The sequence below is a fragment of the Chiloscyllium plagiosum genome, chromosome 1 (assembly GCF_004010195.1).
Source record: "Chiloscyllium plagiosum isolate BGI_BamShark_2017 chromosome 1, ASM401019v2, whole genome shotgun sequence".
In the NCBI taxonomy this organism is placed as follows: Eukaryota; Metazoa; Chordata; class Chondrichthyes; order Orectolobiformes; family Hemiscylliidae; genus Chiloscyllium; species Chiloscyllium plagiosum.
In genome coordinates this window covers 38,434,380-38,443,715 of record NC_057710.1, presented here as the reverse complement: position 1 = coordinate 38,443,715, position 9,336 = coordinate 38,434,380, and positions in this window count along the sequence as shown.

The window sequence follows — 9,336 nt, the reverse complement described above, 5'->3', positions numbered from 1 at the left end:
ATGAAGGGCTTTTGCCCGAAACGTCGATTTTGCCTGTCCTCGGATGCTGCCTGAATTGCTGTGCTCTTCCAGCACCACTGATCCAGAATCTGGTTTCCAGCATCTGCAGTCATTGTTTTTACCTCGTTGATTTTAACCCTACTGCGAATCCTCTTGCAAGGATGCCTGCCTTGAAGAAGTTTTCCTCTTCTCTCTACAAGAATCTCAGGGAGTCTCTCTCTCATTGCAACTCCCAGGTCATTTCCTCTCTCCATGCTTCAGGCTCTCTGCCTTTATTCCTGATGGAGGGCTTTTGCCCGAAACGTCGATTTTGCCCGTCCTCGGATGGTGCCTGAACTGCTGTGCTGTTCCAGCACCACTGATCCAGAATCTGGTTTCCAGCATCTGCAGTCATTGTTTTTACCTCGTTGATTTTAACCCTACTGCGAATCCTCTTGCAAGGATGCCTGCCTTGAAGAAGTTTTCCTCTTCTCTCTACAAGTACTCTATGCTACTCTCTCCCCACCCCCACCCTCCTCTAGCTTATCTGTCCATGCTTCAGGCTCTCTGCCTTTATTCCTGATGAAGGGCTTTTGCCCGAAACGTCGATTTTGCCTGTCCTCGGATGCTGCCTGAATTGCTGTGCTCTTCCAGCACCACTAATCCAGAAACTGAAAGCAAGCATGCAGATGTAAGCACACGGTAGCCTTGATTACAAAGGCATTTGAGCAGAGGAGCAAGGATTTCTTGCTGCAAATAGACAGCATATTGGCACGACCACAGATGGTATATTGGCAAGAATACACATGGTATATTGTGTGAGGTTTTTGTCTCTTATTTAAGAAAACATTCTTGCCATAAAGGGAGATTAGTTAAGGTTCACAAAGCTGATTTCTGGGATGGCAGGTTTGTCGTATGTGGATAGATTGAGTCAACTGAGCCTGAGGTCAATGGGGTTTAGAAGGACAGGATGATATTTCCCTCGGTTGGGGTTCTAGAACAAGGGTCACAATCTCAGGTCACAGATTAGACAATATAAGACAGAGATGAGGAGAAATCACTCCTGATAAACCTATGGAAGTCTGTTCCATAGACAGTACTGTAAGCCAAGTCAAGAATAAAGAACAATACAGCACAGGAACAAGCCCTTTGGCCCTCCAAGCCTGCACTGCCACAATTTGCCCTTCCATACTAAAACTGTCTTCACTTACAGGATCCATATCCCTCCATTCCCTTCCTATTCAAATATTTATCCAAGTGCTTCTTGAATGCTGCTATTGTGTCTGCTTCCACCATCTCCTCTGGCAGCACGTTCCAGGCACTCACCACCGTTTGAGTGATAAACTTGCCTCGCACATCTCTTTTAAACTTCTGCCCACTCCCTGCATGTTGAACCTGTGTTCTCTAGTAATTGACACCTCCATCATAGGAAAAAGCCTCATACTTTCCACTCTATCCATGCCATTCACAACTTTTAAACTTTCATCAGGTCACCCCTCAATCCCCGTACTCTAGTGAAAACAAACCCAGACTATTCAATCTTTCTTCATAGCTAAAATCCCCCATACTCGGCAACATCCTGGTAAACCTTTCCTGTACTCTGTCCAAAGCATCCATATCCTTCTGGTAGTACGATGACCAGGGCTGTATGCAATATTCCAATTGTGGCCTAATTAAAGTTCTATAAAGCTGCAGCATAACCTGTCTATCCTTAAACTCAATGCCCCTTCCAATGAGGGCAAGCTTGCCATAGGCCTTTTTTACTACCTAATCTACCTGCACTGCCACCTTCAGTGATCTGTGGACCTGTACACCCAGATCCCTCTGCATATCAATACTTCTAAGAGTTCTGCTATTCACTGTGTAATTTCTACCTGTACTTGATCTTCCAAAATGTACAATCTCACATTTGTTCGGATTAAACTCCATCTGTCATTTTTCTGCCCATGCCTCCAACTGACCTATATCTAGCTCTATTCCCTGACAATCCTCCTCATGATCTGCAACTCCACCAATCTTTGTATCTGCTGTGGTTCTGTTCGCCGAGCTGGAAGTTTTTGTTGCAAACGTTTCGTCCCCTGTCTAGGTGACATCCTCAGTGCTTGGGAGCCTCCTGTGAAGCGCTTCTGTGGTGTTTCCTCCGGCATTTATAGTGGCCTGTCCCTGCCACTACCGGAAGCGGCAGGGACAGGCCACTATAAATGCCGGAGGAAACGCCACTGAAGCGCTTCACAGGAGGGTCCCAAGCACTGAGGATGTCACCTAGACAGGGGACGAAACGTTTGCAACAAAAACTTCCAGCTCGGCGAACAGAACCACAGCAACGAGCACCCGAGCTACAAATCTTCTCACAAACTTTGATCTTTGTATCTTCCACACACTTGCTGATTAGACCAGCTATGTTTGCCTCCAAATGATTCATGTAGACCACCAACAGTAGAGTTCCCAGCAGTAATCCCTGTGGAAACGCCACTAGTCACAATTCTCCATTCCAAAAAGCATCCTTCCACCGCTATCCTCTGTCTCCTATGACTGAGCCAGTTCTGTATCTATCTTTCCAGCTCACCCCTGATACCATGTGGTTTCACCTTCTGTACCAGTCTGCTATGAGGGACCTTGACAAAGGCTTTACTAAAGTCCATGTAGACAACATCAACTGCTTTTCCCTTCTCAATCATCTTTGTCACCTCTTTAAAAAAACTCACTCAAGTTAGTGAGGCATAACCTCCCCTTACACAAAACCATGCTGTCTATCACTAATAAGGCCATTTGCTTCTCAATGCGTATAGACCCTGCTCCTGAGAATATTTTCCAATAATTTCCCTACCACCGATGTGAGACTCACAGGCCTGTAATTTCCTGGGTTATCCCTGCTACCCTTCTTTACTGGCTATTCTCCAGTACTCTGAGACCTCAAAGAGAATGCAAAGATGTCTGTCAGTGCTCCAACAATTTGTTCCCTTGTCTCCCTTAATATTCTGGGATAGATCCCGATTTGAGCTATAGGTAGAGGTTGAACAGGCTGGGGTTGTTTTCCCTGGAGCGTCGGAGGCTGAGGGGTGACCTTATAAAGGTTTACAAAATTATGAGGGGCATGGATAGGGTAAATAGACAATGTCTTTTCCCTAGGGTCGGGGGGGTCCACAACAAGAGGGCATAGGTTTAGGGTGAGAGGGGAAAGATATAAAAGAGACCTAGGGGGAAACGTTTTCACACAGAGGTGGTATATGTATGGAATGAACTTCCAGAAGATGTGGTGGAGGCTGGTACAATTGCAACATTTAAGAGACATTTGGATGGGTATATGAATAGGAAGGGTTTGGAGGGATATGGGCCAGGTGCTGGCAGGTGGGACTAGATTGGGTTGGGATATCTGGTCGACATGGATGGGTTGGACTGAAGGGTCTGTTTCCATGCTGTACACGTCTATAACTCTATGAGCTGGGGACTTATCAACCTTAATACATTTTAAAACGCGCAACACCTATTCTTTTTTAATAGAAAGTTAGCCTAGGAATTCGACACTCCTTTCCCTGAGATTATCCTTCACCAATTCCTTCTCTTTGGTGAACACGACACAAAGCAGGACCTGACCTACCTCTTCTGGCTCCACACGTGGATCACCTCCTTTGTCCTTGAGTGGACCAACACTTTCCCTGGCTGCCCACTTGCTTTTTATATATGTTTAAAAAGACTTGGGATTCTCCTTAATCCTGTTTGTGAACAACTTTTCATGACCCCTTTTAGACTTTCTAATTCCCTGTTTAAGTTCTTTCCTACTTTCCTTTGTCAGTTCTTCCCCTCTTCGACCTTACGTTTGCTTCCTTTAAGTCACTGAGTATATTTAAGAAAGAAATAGTTTCTTAGACAAAAAGATGTTGAGGGCATGGAGAAAGCGCAAGAGCGTGACATTGAAAATAAAGGATCAGCCACAATCACATTGAAAGACGCAGCAGGTTTGACAGGGAGAATCCCACCTCCTGTCCCTATATTTTCTCTCTCTATATACTGCACTCACAGCAATGAATTTAACCATAGATACCAAGTCTCAGAAGGCTGAACAATCTCTTTCTTTATTAAATCACCCAACTGTTTCTCATGCAATGTGTTGCTATAGTGTAAGGTTATACTCTCCTCCACCGTCTTTCATCAAGCAGAAGATACAAAAGTTCGAAACACATACTGACAGATTCTTCCCCTCTGTTGTTAGACTTATGAACGGACCTCTCATATATTGAGTTGATCTTTCTCTGCACCTTCTCTGTAGCTGTAACACTATATTTTGCATTTTGTTCTATTATCAAGATATAGTTATATGAGGTATGATTTATCTGGATAGCATGCAAAACAATATGTTTCACTGTATCTAGGTACATTTGACAATAGTAAATAAAAGGAAATCAAAGCCCAGGCTTTTGCATCTTTTGAGGGAAACATTTTTTTTCAACTCATTCATGTTGCTGTTGCAGCCTCCATTTATTTTCCATTCCTAATTGCCCCTTTGAGAGGCAACTAGATTACTGATGGTCTGGAGTCACATGTAAGCCAGACCTGGTAAGGGTGGCATATTTCATTTCTTAAAACATGTTACAAATGTATAGTATGCTTAATGGTGACTTGTCACTGTTAACCTGGATGTGGATGTTACAGGAGGGCAGGATCAGGTTTGATGCACCTTATAATTAAATAATCTTCCCATACTAACTACTTTTTGTAGTGCCTTTTTAACAATTTGTTCAAAGGATGTGGGTGTTGTTGACAAAACCATGATGCCCATCCCCAACTGCCATTGGGACACATGCAGAATGGTGAGTTCTGGCTGACTGCTGTTGCGTATTTATTCAGATCACTGTACAATTGGAGGAAAGAAAATTCATACCAATTACCTAGAGAAAAATTAAGGACTGATATAAAATGAAGTGCAAACTAAATGTCTGTGAATCTTGGGGGGGGGGGGGGGCGGTGAGGAGTGGCAAGTTAGAGAGAATGTTTCTTTCTTTGTTTTGAAATTAGGAAGTTGAACGAAGGGAAAACTAAACTCCGTTGATTTTTATTCAGGGATTTAGCTCGATTTATTGCTTGTTCAACAGTTGGGGCATTAGTCAATGCTTTCATTTCAGACTATAATCCCAACACAAACCAAGTAAATTGCAGATAAATCTATATAGTTAATGTGGCATGAAGCAGCATAGCATGTTATGCTTTTGCTTTCTTCCGACTGCTAGTACTCTAGATTTTTACCATCATTAACAGTATCGTACTTAACCCAGGAATGATAGAGCAATTTTCAATTTTCATGTCAAAACAGCAAATATAACCCCACTATTTAAAAAGAGTGGGGGGAAAGGAGAAAGCAAAGAATTGCAGACATGTTCCCATAGCATCAGTAGTGGGGATAATGTTAGAACCTATTATAAAAGACATGATAACAGAACATTTGGAAAACATTAATGGGATTGGGAAAAGGCAGCATGGGTTTTGTTACAATCCACTGAGGTCTTCCTGGAGTTGTAACAATTAAAGTTTTTTTAATGTACGCAGAGTGCCCTAATTTACCAGAATTGCAGACTGAAGTTGACAGAAAGCTCGACCAGATTTCTATACTAAACAGGAATTATTATTTAGTATAAGTAGTTAGACTATAGCTACAGGTAGGAGAAAGTGAGGACTGCAGAAGCTGGAGATCAGAGCTGAAAATGTGCTGCTGGAAAAGCGGAGCAGGTCAGGCAGCATCCAGGGAACAGGAGAATCGACTTTTCGGGCATAAGCCCTTCTACAGGTAGACTGATAAATCTATTGATTGTTAAATCCCCTTACACAAAGCCCCTAAAATACACATACAGATGAATAAATAAAGAAAATAGATTATTGGGGATGGTAGGAAAAACTGGAAGGTCACTTCAGTTGGTTTGTCTTCCCCATTCTGCTATGAGATGATCCTTCTTTGGTTTTCCAGATCTTCGGTGTTCAGTTGTCTTTCTCTGGAAGCTTCTACTGATTTGCAAGAAGTACAGATGAACTGATTTACTTGAAAATGTCTCAACTTTGCCAATTCACAAACCACAGCTCAAGCAACTGCTGCAGGAGAGGTAATTGGTTTGCTTCAAGTTTAAACTGAGTATTTTTTACTGCAGAGAACAGACAGTTTCTGCTGGTCAGAACAACTGCACACATTTCGGTGCCTTTCTTTCCCTGTATGTCTGTGTTTGTGTAACCTGTTTCCAGTTGCAACCTGATCAGTTAGCTGAAAATAAATTTCTCTATCTTGTAAACAAATCCTCAGTTCCTGATCATCTGCACATTACAGGAATCCACAGCCACAAAAACAGAGCTCACTACAGGTATTAAATTCCTTGCTCTGAGATTATGCAGCAATCCTGGCAAATCTATTTATTTTTTAAAAAACAGTTATTTATCTTTTCTCCATAGTTTTTAAAAACACAAAAATATACACAGTCCTTACAGTTTGTAAAAGATAAATCATGCTTAACAAGACAACTGACATTATTTTGAGGATGTAAAATTGGTAAGGGAAGATCGATGAATGTACTGTATTTGGATTATCAAAAGGCTTTTGATAAGATCTCTGCTAAGAGGTTATTGAGCTAAGTTAAAGCACAGGGGATTGGGGATAAAATATTAACATGGATTTAAAATTGTATGACAGACAGGAAACAGAGTGTGAATAATTGGGCCTTTTTCCAGGTGACAGGCAGTAGCTCATGGAATACTGCAAGCATAAGTGCTTGGATTCCAGCCATAAATAGCATATATCAATAATTTGGATGAGGGAACCAAATGCAACATTTCCAAGCCTCTTGATAACACAAAAGGGACAGGATTGTGAGTTGTGTGGAGAATGCAAAGAGACTTGAGGATTATTTAGACAAGTGGAATGAATGGCAAATGCATGGCAGATGAAGTGCAATATGGTTATACACTTCAGTGTGAAAAACAAAATGGATTATTTATCATGTAAAGTGGATGTGCAAAGGGATCTGTGTGTCCCCTTCTAGGAGTCAATGAACATAGATAGTGAGGTGCAGTAAATAATTTGGAAGGCAAATGGTATGTTGACCTTCATTGCAAGAGAATTAGAGTTCAGAAGGATGTCTTATTGCAGTCATACAGGACCTGGTGAGACCATACCTGCAGTATTGCATGAAATCTTTGATTTCCCTACCTATGAAAGGTTAGACTTGCCATAGAGAGAGTACCAATATAGTTTCAAGAAGTTGATACCATGGACAGTAGGACTGTCCTATGAGGAGAGATTGGGCCTGTATTCAGTAAAGTTTAGAGGGATGAGAGGAGATCTGTTCGAAACGTATAAAATTTTAACAGGGCTGGACAGACTAGATTCAAAGAGGATGTTTAATTAGTTGGAGAGTCTAGAACAAGAGAACACAATTTGAGGATATGCAGTAGATCAGTTAGGACTAAGATGAGGAGGAATTCCTTCACTCAGAGGATAATTAATCTACGGAATTCTTTACCATAGAAAACTGTGGAGGCCGAATCATTAAATGTAATCAAGAAAGAGGTTGAATATCTTTTAGATATTAAAGGCATCAAGGGGTTTCAAGCAGGAATATGGTTTTGAGGTAGAGGAACTTCTGTGATCATGATGATTTGCAGAGTAGGCTCGAAGGCAAGAATGGCCTACTCCTACTCCTAGTTTCAATATTTCTGTGAGATAGTATTTCAATAAACTATACGGCTGTGCCTTTGCCACTCAGATTTTGGTGATGACCTCATCCTTTTCTTTTACAACACAACAAAGCCCATATTTAGATGGCTTGTTTACATCATTCATATTTTGTGGTCTCGGTGCCCTGGACCTGGACCTCTGAATGGGAATCGCAGCATGTGCATACAAACATCTCATTTTTACTGAATTATGTAATAGGGTCATAAATAATTAAGATATCACATGACAAGACTATGTCATTGAAAAAATATTTATTTTTGCTTTTTTTCCCTTTTTTTTCCCCAGTGTAACTTAGTTTTGCCAGGCAAACAAGGGTGTTCTTTTGCAAAACATGAAAGACCCATTACTCACTGCAGGTGCAAGTGAGTTATATGGTTCTTTCACATGAGTACAACAGCACCTGTATTTATAAGAAACAGTGAGCTAGTCTGTTCATCATGTTGGTTACTTAAAGTAAAATATCACTGAACATTTTTTCTTGTTTTAATTTTAATTTAATTGAAATGTGTCAGATTACTATATTTCCATTCACCATTCCTTTCCCACCTCCAGTGGGCAGCGGTGTCTTGGTAATGACATTGGGCTACTAATCCAGCAGTCTCAGGCTGATGTTGAGGGGACACAGATTTGAATCCTGCCATTGGAAATGGTGAAATCTGACTTCAATAAAAATCTGGTTTAAAAATACTAGTCTAATAGTATTCATGTAATCACAGTTGATTGTCATAAAAAAGCATTTGATTCACTAATGTCCTTCAGTCCTTATCTGGTCTGACCTACATGTGATTCCAGACCCATAGCTATGTGGTTAACTTGTAAATACTGCCCTCTGGGCAATTTGAGAATGGCATTAAATGTGGGCTGGCCAGTGATGCCATGGTCCAATAATGAATTTAAATAAAGCATTTGCAATAAATTGATGCAGCTTACATGTTACTATTTCTTTCACAAAATGTGGGCATCACTAGCTAGTCAGCATTTGTTTCCTATCCCTAAATGCCTTGAGGCGATATAATTGCTTTTTGCACTGTAGTGAATTATCACTTGTTTGGGCCATGATACTACTATTTAATCCCACTGGATTAATTGTGTTTTACATTACAGAAAATAATTATCATGAACATTAAGGCAGCCCAAAGAACTGAAGGAGACAAGGAAATTATATTGTAAGGTTAGCATATAATAGCCCATCATGCAGTGCATCATTTTATTCTCATTGTTCGTGCTGTATGAATGCATAGGTAAGCAGTTTAAGCCAGTATCCGTAACATTTGGGAGTTATCTAAGGCTATTAAGAGTGTTCTTGAGAGATACATACACAGTATTCCACTTCAAGAGTCTTATTTGCGATTTATATTCCCAGAATCATTATGTTCTGTGGGAATTCATAATGACAATATCACCAGGCTTGCATTTATTATTCTTTGTCAAGTACTGTCCTGAAAAAAATCTGAAAACTGTATTATATTTTTATTAATCACCTGTCATAGCTCTCCATTGTTTCTCCTTCATGCTGCAACAGCATTATTTTACAGGTGTTCAACAAAATCTAGCAAGATGCAGATTTAAATTTCATTTAACAGCATTTTTCTCCAATGGTGAGGTTAGTGTGCTTATGGTGCAATATGTTGGTTTGTTTTGTTTTT